This window comes from Bos grunniens, chromosome 23 (assembly GCF_055505025.1).
Source record: "Bos grunniens cultivar Pamir isolate PY7600 chromosome 23, Bosgru_T2T1.0, whole genome shotgun sequence".
Taxonomy (NCBI): Eukaryota; Metazoa; Chordata; class Mammalia; order Artiodactyla; family Bovidae; genus Bos; species Bos grunniens.
In genome coordinates, this window is record NC_141187.1 from 50,094,773 (window position 1) to 50,112,508 (window position 17,736).

Genomic DNA, 17,736 nt, shown 5'->3' on the forward strand with positions numbered 1-17,736 from the left:
TTGGGTAACTGTCAAAGGTAAACAGAGGGCCCTGGGCTTATAGTGGTATTTAAAACACAAGAGTGTGACCATTTAAAGAATACCTCTAAGAGTTGTTGGGATTCCCGGCATTCCTTGCTTCACTGTAAGTGTTCTCACAGTGGTTGGGGAAGCCTCCAAGGTCTGAACTGGGGAACTGGCTGAAATGCCCACAGCAGGACCGGGACTCCTCAAGGTGTGAGTGAGACTCCAGCACATCTGAGATGACGGGCCCGCACCATTCAGGCGGGACTCGCATCTTCTTGGCTTTGCTACTTGGTGGGATCAGAAGCTTTTTACTTCTCCCAGCCTCCATCTGGGTCCTCCCTGGGCAGGGGGGGTGGCGGTGAAGATGTTGTGAGTGTCATTATAGAAGTTCAATGCTTAGATGCCAATTGGTAAGGATACCAGTAGGATTATCTTTTTAAAAGTCTGAATTAAAAGGACCCAAAGGAAATGAGATGTGGAACTGGCTTCCTCAAGCCCCGAGCCTCACCTGGGCTTGTGGTCATGTAAGGAAAGGAACTGGGGTAGAAGTAGAAGTAGAAGCTTTGGGAGGAAGACAAGGAAACAGAGAGAGGAGAGCTAAGACCTTGTCTTCTGGAGCAGCTAGTTCCCATCACAGCTGGAGCCTGTGGAGGCGTGGGGAGGCCCTGGGGGAAGCAGCGGCTGAGGGGGCGTCTGCCCTGCCTGGGGATTCAGCCCGCCGCCATAGGACCTGACAGAGCCCTGGGCTTATGGTCTGGATCCCTGTGGAGAGAGGTCTTGGCTGGGAGCAGAAGAGCGGACTTGGGGGTGGGGCGGACTGGGAATCAAGCCAAAGCTCCCAGTCTGCCAGGCGAGAGGGGCCTTGGAGCGCCAGCCAGTTAGCCGGTTAAGCGCCTGGTTAATGAGTGCACTGTGGTCAGGGCGCGCCTGGGGCTCCCTGAGTCCCCACACGCTCGCTCCAGGCTCTCTGCACACCCAGGCCGTTCCCGCTCTGCTTGCATGACTCTGCTTGCTGAGCAGCTATTGGGGGAAGAGACCCCTGGGACAAAGTTTTCTAAAAATCTGATATTTGGAGGGGGGAGGGGTGATGTTCTCCTTGCTAACAGAAGTGGCAATGAAAACACAAAGAGGACTTGCTTCATGAACTTGGGAGCTCCAGAAGCTGTTAGGCAAGATATGGGCAAAAGTGAGTCGTCTCGTATGTCATTGCAGGCTTTAGGTGACCTTTCATCCCTGTGGCCTTTCCTGTAGAATTGGGTTTTCATTGTTGCTCATATAATTTCTTCTAACTTTTAAGTATATATGGGGGTAGAGGAGGAGGAATTGGCTGAAGGCATTTTACGATATTTTTTAAAAAATTATAAAAAAATGTATGCAGAAAAGTGCCCAAAGCCTAAATTCGCTAACAGTTCACAATTGGAAAACACTTATGCAACCAACACTTCCGCTGAGGAACGGGACTTGCTCAGCCACCGGGAGCCCCCCTTCTCCCGAACCAGCCCTGGTCTCGCATCATACTTTAGTGCTGCCTGTTTTTTTCCCTTTTAAAAAAATTAGTCTTTAATTGTGGCGAAAGGCGTAAAACCAAATTTATCATTGTTATTGTCTCTAAGTGCCCAGCTCAGTGGCATGAAGTGCGTTCAAACGGTGCGACGGTCACACTTTGCATCCACAGACCTCTTTTCATCCTGCAAACCCGAAACTCTGTCCCCATTCCCCCTCCCCAGCCTCTGGAGCCCACCAACCTGTGTCTGTGAACCTGCCTACCCTGGGACCCCATGCATGGAGTCAGGCGGCGATTGGCCTTTGGTGACCGGCGTCTGTGAACCTGCCTACCCTGGGACCTCGTCTATGGAGTCAGGCGGCGTTTGGCTTTTGGTGACCGGCGTATGTGAACCTGCCCACTCTGGGACCCCGTCTACGGAGTCAGGTGGCGACTGGCCTTTGGTGACCGGCGTCTGTGAACCTGCCTACCCTGGGACCCCGTGCATGGAGTCAGGCGGCGTTTGGCCTTTGGTGACCGGCGTCTGTCGCTGCGCGTGACGGCCTCACGCCCTCAGCAGTGCAGCCTGTGTCAGGGTCTTCTCTTCATCAGGCTGACGGGTATTCCACTGTGCTGATACTCCTTTTGTTTACCCGGTCATCTACTGATGGACGCTCAGGTGGCTGCTACCTCTTGGCGATTGTGAATCAAGTCGTTATGAACATCGATGTGCAAATAGCTCTTAGAGACCTACTTTCAATTCTTTTGGATAATTACCCAGAGGTGGAATTGCTAAGTTAAGCGGTAATTCTAGCAATGGCTCAGATGGTAAAAGAATCTGCCTGCAGTGCAGGAGACCTGGGTTTGATCCCTCAGTTGGGAAAATCCCCTGGAGAAGGGAATAGCGATGCTTTCCAGTATTCTCGCCTGGAGAAGTCCATGGATGGAGGAGCCGGCCAGCTACAGTTCATGGGGTCACAAGGAGTCAGACACAACTGAATGTCTCTGCTGCTGCTGCTTCTAAGTCGATTCAGTCGTGTCCGACTCTGTGTGACCCCATAGATGGCAGCCCACCAGGCTCCCCCGTCCCTGGGATTCTCCAGGCAAGAATACTGGAGTGGGTTGCCATTTTATGTGGTAATTCTATTTGTGAGTTTTTGAGGAACGTCCATACTGTTTTCCATGACTAGTTTTGCCCACTTTTATGTCGTTGTGGTTTAGTCACTAAGTCGTGTCTGACTCATTACGACTCCACGGACAGTAGCCCGCCAGGCTCCTCTGTTCATTGGATTTCCCAGGCAAGAATACTGGAGGAGGTTGCCATTTTCTTCTCCAGGGATCTTCTTGAACCCGTGTCTCCTGCATTGCATGTGGATTCTTTATTGATGAGCCACTGGGGAAGCCCCTTTTAAATTTCTACACATGGAACTTTTCAGTACACACTGTTTTGTCTGGCTTTTTTCTTCAATTTTGTGTAGCTCAATTTCTGTTGCTATATTTTTAACAGACATCCAGGTTTGTAAGAAGCTATACTTGCTTTTTATTTGTCTGTATTTCATATTTTCCCATATCTTTTAAATAAATATGGTTGATTTATAATGTTGTGCTAATTTCTGCTGTACACACACACACACACACATTTTTAAATAAGTTTTAAAAAAAATAATGTATATTTTTTAAAAGTTCAGTTCAGTTCAGTTGCTCAGTCATGTCCGACTCTTTGTGACCCCATGAATCACAGCACACCAGGCCACCCTGTCCATCACCAGCTCACCCTGTCCATCACCAGCTCCTGGAGTTCACCCAAACTCGTGTCCATCGAGCCGGTGATGCCATCCAGCCATCTCATCCTCTGTCGTCCCCTTCTCCTCCTGCCCCCAATCCCTCCCAGCATCAGGGTCTTTTCCAATGAGTCAACTCTTTGCATGAGGTAGCCAAAGTATTGGAGTTTCAGCTTCAGCATCAGTCCTTCCAGTGAACTCCCAGGACTGATTTCCTTTAGGATGGACTGGTTGGATCTCTTTGCAGTCCAAGGGACTCTCAAGAGTCTTCTCCAACACCACAGTTCAAAAGCATCAATTCTTCAGCGCTCAGCTTTCTTCACAGTCCAACTCTCACATGCATACGTGACCACTGGAAAAACCATAGCCTTGACTAGACTGACCTTTGTTGGCAAAGTAATGTCTCTGCTTTTGAACATGCTATCTAGGTTGGTCATAACTTTCCTTCCAAGGAGTAAGCGTCTTTTAACTTCACGGCTTCAGTCACCATCTGCAGGGATTTAACATGTATATAATAAGAAATCAAAAGGCATAAGAAGCAAAAAACAAAGTGTTCCTGAATCACAAGCAGTTTGCCATTTGATGTGTCATTCTTTTTTAAAATATCCTTTTCCATTATGGCTTAATCACAGAATGTAGAATACAGTCCCCTGTCTTATTACGCTGTGTTTTCATAGGTAAATCCTTTCAGTCCTACGGCCAACTGCGTAGCATTTTGTAAGAGTTTTCAGCGGGATAGTACCTTTCCCCCTGTGCTGTCAGCAGCAGGCCCTGCTGGACACGGGCGCAGGAGTTATGTCAGGATCTGTGCTCTGGGTCCCGTGTGGGGACGTCAGCTGCGCCTCTGCTTCTGCCACTCTCACAGACCTCACAGCCTGAAGAGGCAGACGTCTCAGCAAGGACTCCTACCTGGTCTGTGAGCTGGGCCTGCTCCAGTGGCAAATATCCAATTTGAAGATCGATTCTACAGTTTTATGATGGAGTACTTTGATTAGCTGCTCAATTACCCTGGTGATAACCGACCACTAAATGTGATAAAATAGCTCCACGATTCCACACCTTGTCCCAACTGGATTTCTTCATGAGCCATTCCGCCTAACCCCCTCTCCAGCCCCCACCCCCCCCAAGAAAACTGCTCTTGGAATCACAGGTTTGCAGAACTCCTGCAGCAGCTAGCACCTATGGATTTTACTGATTACTTCCCTTTTAAAACAAAAACAAAAACAAAAACAATTTCTGCAGAAAGCTGAGTGAGAAAAATATTTTGTAAATCAGATATGTGAACCTCAGCTTTCAACAAGGTCCTTTTTAAACATTCCAGCGGGTTCCAGCAATGCTAAGTGAACAGGGAAGTGAGTCTTAATTGGGTCGGTTGGGGCCTGGCAGCTGCATAACAGTAAGAGTTTCCCAAGAGGAAGGCACTTCCGGGAATAGAACTGGGGGCCCGGAGGACCGGCTGCCCCCTCCCTCGGCCGTCAGCTCTCCTTCCAGGCCCTCTGGGGGTCGGGCCCCGGGGTGTGGAGAGGGAGAGCAACTGTGATCTATTCAGGGGGAGTCAGGGGTCCTGGGCTGGCCTCCTCCTCTGACACTTTCCAGAAACGTGATACTGAACAATTATCTTGACTGTACACGGTCTTGGCTTTCTCCACTTGTGGAAACAGCATAATTTATAGAGATCTTAAATTGCATGTTGCCATTTTTTTGGGGGTCTTCTTTCCCAGAAGGTCAAGTGTTTGAGCTCCTTATCACTCTGGAGGATTGTGGTGTCAGATGGGAAGCAGAGTTTGCCTGAATGGAAACCCACCGTTGTGAATTTTATTTTGGATGCTTGAAGTCACTAAGGATAAAAGATAATGCTTGCTGGTACTCAGAGGAAGGGAGGTGTGTGTGTGCAGAGGAGGTCGGGGGGCGGGGGATGGCTAAGGATGGTGCTTTTTGTTTTGTTTTTTCAGTGAGAGGGAAGACTGCGGAGCTAAGGGAGAGCTTTGCTGTAGCCAGAGAAGAGCCGGGGGCAGGGCTTCCAGAAGGAGCCCCGAGAATGTGGTCCTGTCGCACTGCCAGCTCTCAGGAAAGGGCCACGCCTTGGAGTGCCATCCCTACACGCAGCATGCAGAGCCCGGCAAGGCACCAAGCAGCCCAGGGCGGCGGCCCATTGAGATAACCAAGCGGACAGACAATCAGCGGGGCCGCCTTGAGTGTTCTCTGCTTACGACTCTGGGGCCTTTACGTTTGGAACAACTGAAAGGAACTGGGGAGAGAAGTGAGAGTGGAAAAAAAAGGGCATCTTTTTTTTTTTTTTTGAATTGCATCTTTTTTTTGCTGTGTTTTTAAAATTTTTATTTGAATTTAAATTTTAACTTGATTTATAATATTGTGTTAGTCTTCCACTTACAGAAGAGGGATTCAGTATTCCTGCAGATCCCATCCCATTATAGATTATTACAAAATATGGGTTATAATTCCCTGTGGTCTGCAGCAGATCACTGTTGTATCTCTGTTTTCTGTACCGTCATTTCTGTCTGCTAATCCCACGCTCATAATTTGTCCCTCCCTTTGGTATCCACAAGTTTGTTGTATATGTCTGTGAGTCTGCTTCTGTTTTGTATATACGTTCATTTGTAATATTGTTTAAGCTCCACATATAAGTGATATCATAGTATTTGTCTTTCTCTGTCTGACGTATCAGTAAGCGTAATATTCCCTAGGTACAGCCACATTGCTGTAAATGGCCATTGTCAGGGTTGAGAAATATTCCATTGTATACGTATGTGTATATGCCATATCTTCTTAATCTAATCGTCTGTTGGCGGAGACTAGGGGTGTTTCCATGTCTTAGCTATTGTAAGTAGTGCTGCTCTGAACATTCAGATGCATGTATCTTTTTGAGTTAGTATTTTTGTTTATTTCCAGATATACGCCCAGAAGTGGAATTGCTGGATCATATGACAATTCTATTTTTTAGGTTTTTTTTTTTTTAATTGGAGTATATTAACAGTTTCTTTATAATGTTGTGTTTGACTGCATTACTTTGATTTAGTAAAAATGACCTGAGTTTCCAGAGCAAAATTCCTATGGGCCACATATAAATAAAATGGAGACAGCCTAGCGTCCAGCTCACCTGACTGTTTCGGGAATGGAGGGAGGTGATGGAGGTGGGGCGTGGCTCACGACACGCTCCATCAGCTCCTCTGACCCCTGGCTCTCCCGGCTACGGGGGGCGGTGCACCCCCAGGCTCTCCTACAGGTCGGTAGGAGTGGAAAGTTTCCCGGGCTCCTGTGTCCGGTGTCCAGGGCCTGTTGCTTCCGTCAGACCCGAGTAGGATGTTGACAGCTGGGGCTGCTTCCTTTGTGGGATGTTGCAGGGCGTCACTGCTAAATGCTGACACCGCAGACTGTGCGACAGTTCTCACTGAGAAGAAACCTGGACACAAGCATCGGAGACTTTCTGACGATTCTGTGTCCACCCTGTCATGCCTCAGCTGCCAGATCCATCGCCAGGGCAGAGAGTCCTGACAAATGCTTGCTTTGCTGGTGTGGCAGCAACTTACTCCCAGGGAATCTGGACCTTCTCAGGGAGGACCTTAGTGGGCAGCATCTGGACCTGTGCTGAGCAGTGGAAATCTAATGCCCCACCAGCTGAGCCATATGTGTTATTTCAACATGTTAGGTGGCCACGTTTTTCAAAGTGAAAAAAAAAAAAAAAAAGATAAAATCAATTCTTACATTTTATTTTATATAACTCAATGGATTAAGAATCCTATTACTGTAACCAGTAAAAATGTAACATAATCATATAAAAATATTCCTGAGCTGGTTTACATTTTGTTTTGTTTTCTGTGTAAACATTTGAGATTCAGGATACAGTTTATGCCCACAGCACGTGCCACTTTGGACTAGCCACGTTTCACTTGCTCAGGGGCCCTGGATGGTTTCTGGATTAGATCGAGATGGTTTGGACAGGCGGCTCTCCTAGGGAAGTTCCCCTCCTGCCTGGGGGGCATTTATCAGTGTTCGTGGATCTTGGGGATTGTCACACCTGGAGGGGATGCTGCTGGCTGCTGCTGGGTGGACACAGGGATGAAATAAGCATCGCACATACAGTGCACAGCTATCCCCCCATGCCCCATCCCCAACAAAGGACCATCTCTCCCAAGATGTCAGTAGCACCGAGGCGGAGAAACCCCAGTCTGGACCAATTCCTTCCCCCTTGCTTTTCCCCCAGAGCAGTGAGAATGAGGCAGCAGGTGGCAGGACAGGTGATTACTCACAAGTCTCTTGAGTTTAGCCCCAGGGCATTTCCCTACATCCACCCCCCGCACCCCCCCACGCCCATGGCTTCCTTGCAGGGGCGGATGAAGGCGGGGGATGGTAGCGAGTTCCCTACCCTTTGACCAGCCCAGGAGGTGAGTGTGAGTGACAGGAGGCAAGCCACGGGCAAGAAACCAAACCCTCCACAACGTTCCACAGCACAAAAGCAGCTTTTGTGCTGCAAGAAAATTTAGGGAAAATTCGTACACTTATCAGAACCTGAGGACCAGCCCGAGGGACAAAGGAAATGCTGAGACCAGCAAGGGGCCTGCAGCTGACGGTGGGGCCAACCCTGGACACGAGCTGCAGCGCCTGGGGTATCGGGCGAGCATCTCCCCACGAGAGTGGGCTTCTTACTCAGCTGCCAGGACCAGGAACCTTTCCTGAGCATCCATGCGAATGTTTATTCTCATCAGTCAGAGAAAAGTACTTTCCAGTGCCTGGAACCCTCAGCTTCGAACTCCAGTGACCAAGTGTTGGTCTCTGTAGGGCTTCTCCCTCCCCTCTCTACCACTCCTGCATAGGTTTGCAGACAGGGCATTTTCAGAAATGTTTGTAGAAGTTGGTAGGAGAAAGAGTGTGTTAAGAAGTGAATGAATTGCATGCAACCGCTTCAGATAGGAACCAGAGTCCCTCCCTGTTTGTTTCAATGTTAAGTAAACGGATTCTTTTCTAGTCTCTCTGGATCCTTGGCCTTCATTTCTGGTGCTGGGGCTCTGGCCTCCCTGCCTTTGTCCAGCTCCATCTGAATTCCCGAGTTTATCTGGATGGCCTGATCCACGTCAGAAAGTGAAACTGTGGGAGCTCCCTGCACGCCCTCCTCCAGCCTGGGGCCAATGTGCTGTGTGCCCCGTCAAGCCTGACTCTCTGCGACCCCACAGACAGTAGCCCGCCGGGCTCCTCTGTCCGTGGGATTCTCCAGGCAAGAGTACTGGAGTGGGTTGCCATTTCCTCCTCCAGGGGCTCTTCCCAACCCAGGGATCGAACCTGCATCTCCTGTGTCTCCTGTATTGCAGGGAGAGCCAGAGGCTTCTATTAAAAATACCCTTCCCTGGGCCCCACACTCCTGGAGATGGTCAGACTCGCTTCCTACATCAGTGACCTCCGGGTGCTTCTCATACCCATCCAGCCTCCACAGAGAAGGCTTCCTTTCTGCATGGTCCCACGACCAGGCGCCCTGCAGCCCAAGCAAGGCACACCTTCTGCCTGCCGTGCACCTGCTGGTTGCCAGACCCCAGGCAGGCTTTTGTCTGCTGGGTTGGTGCTTTAGGACCATTGCTTGCTTTAGCCACCTTTGTGCGTTCTGCATCCGTTCAAAGGAGGATGAGAAAGCCGCTCTCAAACTGGCTCCGGCCACTGTGTCATCAACGTGTGTTACGGACAGAGTTAGATGCTCAGAGCTGTTTAAAACGGCGTTTGGAGAAGCCGTGCAGCCCTCACACAGGGATCCTTCCCCAACCCTATCTGTTTAGTGAGGAGCTGACCGCTGGTGCTCTGGCCCCAAAGATGCAGAGACGTCAAGGCTGAGGGATCCTTGGGAATTCCCAGGGCTCTGATCCTGCTGCCTCCTGACCTTGCTCCTCTGTGGTGCCTGTTTTTCTCAGGCATCAGCAGGAAATCAAGAGTCTCTAAGTCCACTGGGTGTGCTGGACGCCAGGACAACAGTCCCATCCTGGGACATGGAAAATATGATGTGTTCAGCTGAGAACACGGGGCCTGTCCCGGAAAGGAGGAAGAGCACATTACTTGGAGATGGATCAACCTCCTTAGTGACCGCCGGCCTTGGGGACAAGCTCCTGGCCACACAGAGTGCTGGCTGAAGGGCTCAGCCAGCGCATCAGTTCCTGGTTCCGAGCAGCTGCCCACTCTGCTCACGGGATAGGTGTGTCCGTGGAGACGATGTTGTCCCAACAGGCAGACTGCTCTGGCCTCTGATAAGGTGTAGATGATGTCCTTCTAGACACCAAGAGCTGCTCTTCTCAGGGAATTCAAGGTTGTCTTTTGAAAATGATTTTCCTTTCTTCTTCCTCATCTCCTCGTTATTTTATTTGCTTTAAACAACATCGTCCATCCATCCTAAGTCATTTCAATCATGTCTGACTCTTTGTGATCCCATGGACTATAGCCTGCCAGGATCCTCTGTCCATGGAATTCTTGGAGTGGGTTGCCATTTCCTTCTCCAGGGGATCTTCCAGATCCAGGGATCGAACCCACGTCTCTTAAGTCACCTGCATTGGCAGGGGAGGTTCTTTACTAGGAACGCCAGCTGGGAAACCCTTAAACAACATACACGATGTCTTTCTTAAGGAAGATGTAGCCCAGGATCTAGGGCTCCGTTTACAGCACAGTGGCTTTCCTCAGATTGCTCCCAGGAGCTCTGCTTTACCTCGACAGCCACACAAGCCCTGCGTGTGAGGGGCACCCAGGCAGGGTAGGAAGTGGCCGACGAGGATGCTTCTGTTTGCAAACCACCTCCCAGGCAGGCGGCTCCTGCAGCGGGACCTGGGCGTGTGCAGCTCCGCAGCGTTGCTGGTACACAGGGAGACGCCAGGGCCAGACAAACTCCCTAATGCAAACCCTGAAACTAACTGGAGAAAGAGTTCCCTCTGCACCTGTGCTGTGGTTTTGCAGTGTTTGCTGACCCAAGCACATCGACTTAGCTGCATGTTAATGAAAACGTTTTTGGATGGGGGTGAGTGTCACGGGTGTTTTCATTAAACTGATTTCAGCATATTGTTGACCCTCATTCTCGAGGGGACACAGAGCTTCCTCTGGGGCTGCAGTACAGTTGTTTAATCCTCACGGCCACCACGAGGAAGGAGGAAGTTCACATCAAGGAAGGTCCCCTCTCACTCTTCCTGCTCTGCTGGCTCTGCTGGCTTGATTTTTAAAGAGACAACACGATGTTTTTGCTAGAGGAGGATAAGTGCCTGGGAGAGTCATTTTCAGTGGGAGGATGTGGGGATGTTAGCAGAAGGAAGACCTTCTGTTCGAACCACGTTTGCTTTTCCGGGCTTTTTTTTTTTTTCCTACCGTAGTTCACAAAGTTGGAAGTTCAGATCTCCTTAGGGAGGTTGGCAGTTGGCTTTAATAGTGCAGAAATGGGTCCTGAAACTGTCTGCGCCCTGGGCTGGTCTGGGTCAGAGGCCAACAGAGCTGTAAAGGCTCTTCTGTGTGGGGAGGAAACTCCTCCCGAGGCTGAGCTGCGGTCCCCCTGAGAAGGGCGTTGGTCCACTCCTGGCTCCTGACCAGGTCACCGCCAGTCATGAGCGCTCGCCCTGCACACCTCCAGCTCCGCCCAGAGAGAAAACACACTCCCACACCGGGGCTGGCTTTCCTCTCTGCTTCTGAGCCGTTTGCAGGTCTCTGCTTGGCTCCCCCTCTTCCACTGCGGAGCAGGGCAGCTGAGGTTGCGTGGCACCCAGACACCCCCTCACCAGTGTGCTTGCTCCCCAGGGACGCAGAGGCCGGGAGGGGCGGTGGGGAGAGCTGGCTGGCATCTCCTCTCTGCCAGCCCTGCTGCCCTCAAACCCCAGATCGCTCTCCTTGGCACTTAGCTCATTTCCCCACAGATTCCCAGAATAGAACTAAATTCAGATCATCTAAGCGTGTTGCTGGGGGGAGCCACGCACATGCTAACCAGTCCGGGGCCCCAGACCCAGAGCCTGACGCCGCTGGGCTCTTGAGCGGCCCCTGGCCTGGCTCTGTGCCTCCCCCAACCCCCTGATCTAGGTCCTCTGGGCAAGCAGCGGGCCTGGCCAACTTTCTCTTGCAACACTCTGACCACGTTGCTCACAGCACAGAAGAGCTCAGACGGTCACGCAGCTCCTGGCTGGTCAGGACACAGTGGGTGGAAGAACTGGGACTTTAGTGCCCGTGAGAGGAGGTACAAGTTGAAAACACAAGTAGGTGCAAAACAAGGTTTGGGATGATTTGTAAGTGATTGTTTATAGGATTTTCAAGGGGATCCAGCAATCACTTGTATATAAGCCTCTGCTGTCTAGCAGGGGACACACAAAACGGATGGGGGCCTTGCGTTCAAAGAGCCTTCAGTCTGGGAGGGAAACAGGATATGCAGCCAGGTACCTGGCAGGTGAAACACTACCCCCATCTCCACCCAGACAAACCTTCTTGCTCCCCCTGCTTTCTGACCCACCAGGCCAGGACCACAGATTAGATGCCATGGATCTTGGACAGTAAGAATGCATTTGATGAACAATTCAGAGGAACCGTGATGAGGTGGAGGCTTTCCTGGTGGCTCAGACAGTAAAGTATCTGCCTGCAGCGCAGGAGACCCCCGTTTGATCCCTGGTCCAGGAAGATCCCCTGGAGAAGAGAATGGCTACCCACTCCAGGATTCTTGCCTAGAGAATCCCATAGACAGAGGAGCCTGGTGGGCTACAGTCCATGGGATTGCAAAGAGTGGACACGACTGAGTGGCTAACACTGTGTGTGTGTGTGTGTGTGCGTGTGTGTGTGTGTGTGTGTGTGTGTGAAGAGGTGAGAGATTGGGCATTACAGGGAACAACAGCGGAAACTTCCGGACCCACTTCCTCTGGTTCTGGGCCTTCCGAGAGATGAAATCTCTCCTCTCTTATTGTCCAGTGTCCTGCTGGTTGGCTGTCTCCTTCCTCTCTCCCCTTGGCGACCTCACACCCCCCCCTCCCCCACCACTCTCCTTCCTCACTTACTTTCTCTGCTTCTCTGTGTAGCTCCCTGCCTTGGGCTCTTCCCTGAGGCTCTGCGGGCCCCTCCCTGCCTTTTCACAGGAGCTTTCCCACCAGGCCCCCATCAGCCAGGGAAGGCTTCATCGAGGCGGAGCAAACAAGGGGGTGGGGCCCTGGAAACAATGCTGAGCTCTAGCTGGATCCCCAGACAGCAGTGAAGCTTCATCCTCCCGAGCTCTGTGACCAAGCTCTCCCACACTGTGTGTTCTGGGGCACGACTTCCTGCAGAAAGCACTCTCCACCACGGACTTATATAAGACCCACTGCTATGGGCTGAATGTGTACCCTACTCCCCCTCCAAATTCACGTGTTCAGTCCTAACCCCAGAGCTTTGCAGGATACAGAACAACTGGTGTGCCCATTAATACTCAGCTGGTGGAATATGAATCGGAACCACCGCCTCTGAAAACAGTTGGGCTTTCTTTTTTAACAAAGATAAACATACAGTTACCCTAAGAGCTAGCATTTGCTCTCTGAGGAATTCATTCTCTTGAAAAGAAATGAAGACATGTCCACATAGACACTTAACCACTGGTCTTCAAAACAGTTCTCTTCACAGCAGCCTCAAAGTGGACACAGCCCAGCTGTCCATCCATGAGTGCACGCTCAGTCCTGTCCGACTCTCTGCGACCCTGTGGACTGTAGCCCACCTCGCTCCTCTGTCCATGGGATTCTCCAGGCAAGAACACTGGGGTGGGCTGCCATGCCCTCTTCCAGGGGATCTTCCGAATCCAGAGATGGAACCTGCATCTCCTATGTCTCCTGCATTGGCAGGCGGGTTCTTTACCACTGGCCCCACCTGGGAAGCCCTTGTCCATCCATAGGTGAAGGAGTAAATGAGTTGAGGTATCTGTACAGGGAGTCACTACCTTGCCGTGGCTGACCTGCAAAGGCACTGCACAGAGAGAAAGGAGCCAAGCACGGGAAGGACACGCGGAATACGACAGGATCTTGTTTATATCAAACTCTTGAAAAGACAAATCTCATCCACAGTGACAGAAAGCAGGTCAGGGGTTGTCCGGGACTGAGTAAGGAGACAACTGACGGGGAAGGGGCCCCACAGAAGTCTTTTCTGAGGGACTGAAATGCTTTTACCTCGACTGGGATTGCAGTTACACACACATGTGTTTGTCATGCAGGAGTGTCTTACTGCACGCAAGTTATACTCAATGAAGTTAATATAAATTTAGAATCAAAAAAGAATGTCACGTGTCCTGACCTGGAATACTTTAAAAGTAGGTGACAGAAGAATAAGCCTAGAATTACGTTAAAAATAATCACAAGGATTGAGAAGATGCAAGAAAGGTTTAACAAGGACCTAGAAGAAATAAAAAAGAGTCAATATATAATGAATAATGCAATAAATGAAATTAAAAACACTCTGGAGGCAACAAATAGTAGAATAACAGAGGCAGAAGATAGGATTAGTGAATTAGAAGATAGAATGGTAGAAATAAATGAATCAGAGAGGATAAAAGAAAAACGAATTAAAAGAAATGAGGACAATCTCAGAGACCTCCAGGACAATATTAAACGCTACAACATTCGAATCATAGGGGTTCCAGAAGAAGAAGACAAAAAGAAAGACCATGAGAAAATACTTGAGGAGATAATAGTTGAAAACTTCCCTAAAATGGGGAAGGAAATAATCACCCAAGTCCAAGAAACCCAGAGAGTCCCAAACAAGATAAACCCAAGGAGAAACACCCCAAGACACATATTAATCAAATTAACAAAGATCAAACACAAAGAACAAATATTAAAAGCAGCAAGGGAAAAACAACAAATAACACACAAGGGAATTCCCATAAGGATAACAGCTGATCTTTCAATAGAAACTCTTCAAGCCAGGAGGGAATGGCAAGACATACTTAAAATGATGAAAGAAAATAACCTACAGCCCAGATTATTGTACCCAGCAAGGATCTCATTCAAGTATGAAGGAGAAATCAAAAGCTTTTCAGACAAGCAAAAGCTGAGAGAATTCTGCACCACCAAACCAGCTCTCCAACAAATACTAAAGGATATTCTCTAGACAGGAAACACAAAAATGGTGTATAAACTCGAACCCAAAACAATAAAGTAAATGGCAACGGGATCATACTTATTAGTAATTACCTTAAACGTAAATGGGTTGAATGCCCCAACCAAAAGACAAAGACTGGCTGAATAGATACAAAAACAAGACCCCTACATATGTTGTCTACAAGAGACCCACCTCAAAACAGGGGACACATACAGACTGAAAGTGAAGGGCTGGAAAAAGATTTTCCATGCAAGTAGGGACCAAAAGAAAGCAGGAGTAGCAATACTCATATCAGATAAAATAGACTTTAAAACAAAGGCTGTGAAAAGAGACAAAGAAGGTCACTACATAATGATCAAAGGATCAATCCAAGAAGAAGATATAACAATTATAAATATATATCCACCCAACATGGGAGCACCGCATGTAAGACAAATGCTAACAAGTATGAAAGGAGAAATTAACAATAACACAATAATAGTGGGAGACTTTAATACCCCACTCACACTTATGGATAGATCAACTAAACAGAAAATTAACAAGTAAAAAACAACAACAACAACAACAACAAAAAATCACATTTTAACTACCTCCCCATCTCTGTAAATGCAAGGGAACGATTCAGAAAAAAAAAAGGCAATAAAATGATAACTGGATGCTACCCAAGGGGAAATGAGTGAGATGGAGGGGGACGTTTCCCCCCAGTGAGTGTGTATTCCTTCTGTATCATTTGGTTTTTATAATCAGTATCTGTGTACTGTTTGTATACCGTTTTGTTGTTGTTGTTAAGACTAACACACACACACACACACACACACACACACACACACACACACAGGCACTTGTCCCAAATCACGTGAGTCTGAGCCCTTTCTGACTCCAAAGCCAGAAGCTAGAGTCTCCAGGCGCTCGCTGGGGCTCTGCCATGAAGAACCGCAGTTGCCTTCCCATCAGCTCCAAGAGCAGCGCCGGGCCGAAGGGGCAGGCTGCTCCTCGCACAGTCTTGGCTCCAAGGACACGTGGAAACACAAAGCAGCGTGGAGGAATGACTCTGATTCTCCCGGTTTCCTGTACAATTTGACTACGAAGCTGAAATAACCGTGAACAACTGTTTTGGTTGTTGCTGATAAGTGTTTCCTGCTGCTGCTGCTAAGTCGCTTCAGTCGCGTCCAACTCTGTGTGACCCCATAGACGGCAGCCCCCCAGGCTCCCCCGTCCCTGGGATTCTCCAGGCAAGAACACTGGAGTGGGTTGCCATTTCCTTCTCCAATGCATGAAAGTGAAAAGTGAAAGTGAAGTCGCTCAGTCATGTCCGACTCTTAGCGACCCCATGGACTGCAGCCCACCAGGATCCTCCGTCCATGGGATTTTCCAAGCAAGAGTACTGGAGTGGGGTGCCATTGCCTTCTCCGGAATGTTTCCTCGTGTCAACCAAAAAAATCCAGTTCTCTTTTGATCAGGGTTTCCCTGGTAGCTCCTGGGTAAAGAATCCACCTGCCCATGCAGGAGATGTGGGTTCAATCCCTGGGTCAGGAAGATCCCCTGAAGAAGGAAATAGCAACCTACTCCAGTATTTATGCCTGGGAATTCCCATGGTCAGGGGAGCCTGGTGTGGTCACAAAGAGTCAGACACAACTGAGCGATTCAACAAGTGACAAGCAAATAATCCAGTTCTCTTTTATCAGTGGTTCCTAACTGGGGGCAACCTTGCCCCTGGAGAGACACCCCGCAACGTCTGGACACACTTCCGGTTGTCACAGCCCACGGGCGGAGGTGCTGCCAGAGCCCAGCAGGCCGAGGTCAGGGCTGCTGCCCCCCACCAGCAAGCCCGGGGCAGCCCACGACCAGGGACCATCCTGCGCCCGGCGTCAGCGCTGCCAGGGCCAGGATGGCCCCAGCAAGCCCGGGGCAGCCCCCGACTGGGGACCGTCCTCAGCAAGCCCAGGGCAGCCCCTGACTGGGGGCCATCCTGCGCCCGGCATCAGCGCTGCCAGGGCCAGGACAGCCGTCTGCCGGCAGGACCGCTTCTACCAGGCTCTCCAGTCTCACTTAAGAAACAGAAGGAAACCAGCCCCTTGGCTTCCGTGATGGAGGTGGTTGCTACAGAAAAGTTCTTCTCTACATTTTACGAGCTGCAGTGTGGAAATAGAACTGGTTGTCTTCTTGTTTCGGGACAAAAGCTGGTCTTGGGCACATACGTGGGGGCGGCTCTGGGGAGCTAGATATAGTTGTTGGAACGGAACTGGGCCTGGAGCACGCACCCTGGGCCCTGGCTCTGCACACGCCTGCAGCGTATCATTGGGAGTGCCACTCTCCTCGGGGTGGAAATAAGCACCTTCAGCTCTTTTCTGGCCCTGACAGCTTTTATTCTCCAACAAGTCTGTGCAGGAGTAGGTGTGGAGTTGCTGAAGCACAGCAGGAAGAAGGAAGAAGAAACCACGGCGCTCCGCCTTCCACGCCCAGTCGCGCTCCCCGCATGCGTGCCCGGCTTTCCATCCCCACACATGATTGACAAGCAGCCGCTGAAAAGGGCGCAGGGAGACGGAGAGGCTGGCCAGGGCGAGGTCTCCATTTCCCGGCAGAGTAACTTCTGCAGAGCTGCTTCCACACTGGGATCAGGGGAGTTATGCTGCTCTCAATGGTTAGTCGCTCAGCCGTGTCCTACTCTTTGTGACCCTGTGGACTGCAGCCCGCCTTGCTGTCCTTCAGCCTCTCCCAGAGTTTGCTCAAACTCATGTCCGTTGACTCAGTGATGCCATCCAACCTTCTCATCCTCTGTCGTCCCCTCAGGGGAGTTGTGGGTTGCCAGTTATCCTCAAGAAAGAAATGATGACGGACCCTGACATTTTGATGCCACTCTTTGAGAAGATTTTTTTTTTTTCTGGGATGGAGGATAGCTCCTTTTTTTCCTTGGGTATTCATGAAAGATGTTTGAGTTGTTTTGTTTGTTTTATTTTCCTTTCTGAAACAACGGAGAATAGGTGATTGTAAAAATACCGATTTCGTGTCTCTGTTCAGTCGCCAAGTTTTGTCCAGCTGTTTTGGATCCTAAGGTCTGCAGCGAGCTGGGCTTCCCTGTCCTGCAGTCCATGAGGTCACACAGAGTCAGACAGGGGCTTCCCTGGTGGCTCGTCAGTAAAGAATCTGCCTGTAATTCAGGAGACCTGGATTCGACCCCTTGGTTCGGGAAGATCACCCGGAGGAGGGCTGTGGCTACCCACCCCAGTATTCTTGCCTAGAGAATCCCACAGACAGAGGAGGCTGGCAGGCTACGGTCTGAAGCATCACAAAGAGTTGGACACAACTGAGCGACTAAACACACACACAAATATAGATAATAGACCTGTTTTCTGGATCCTGTAGACACACGCTAAGGCATTTAAGTATGAAAAAGGGTGTACAGTG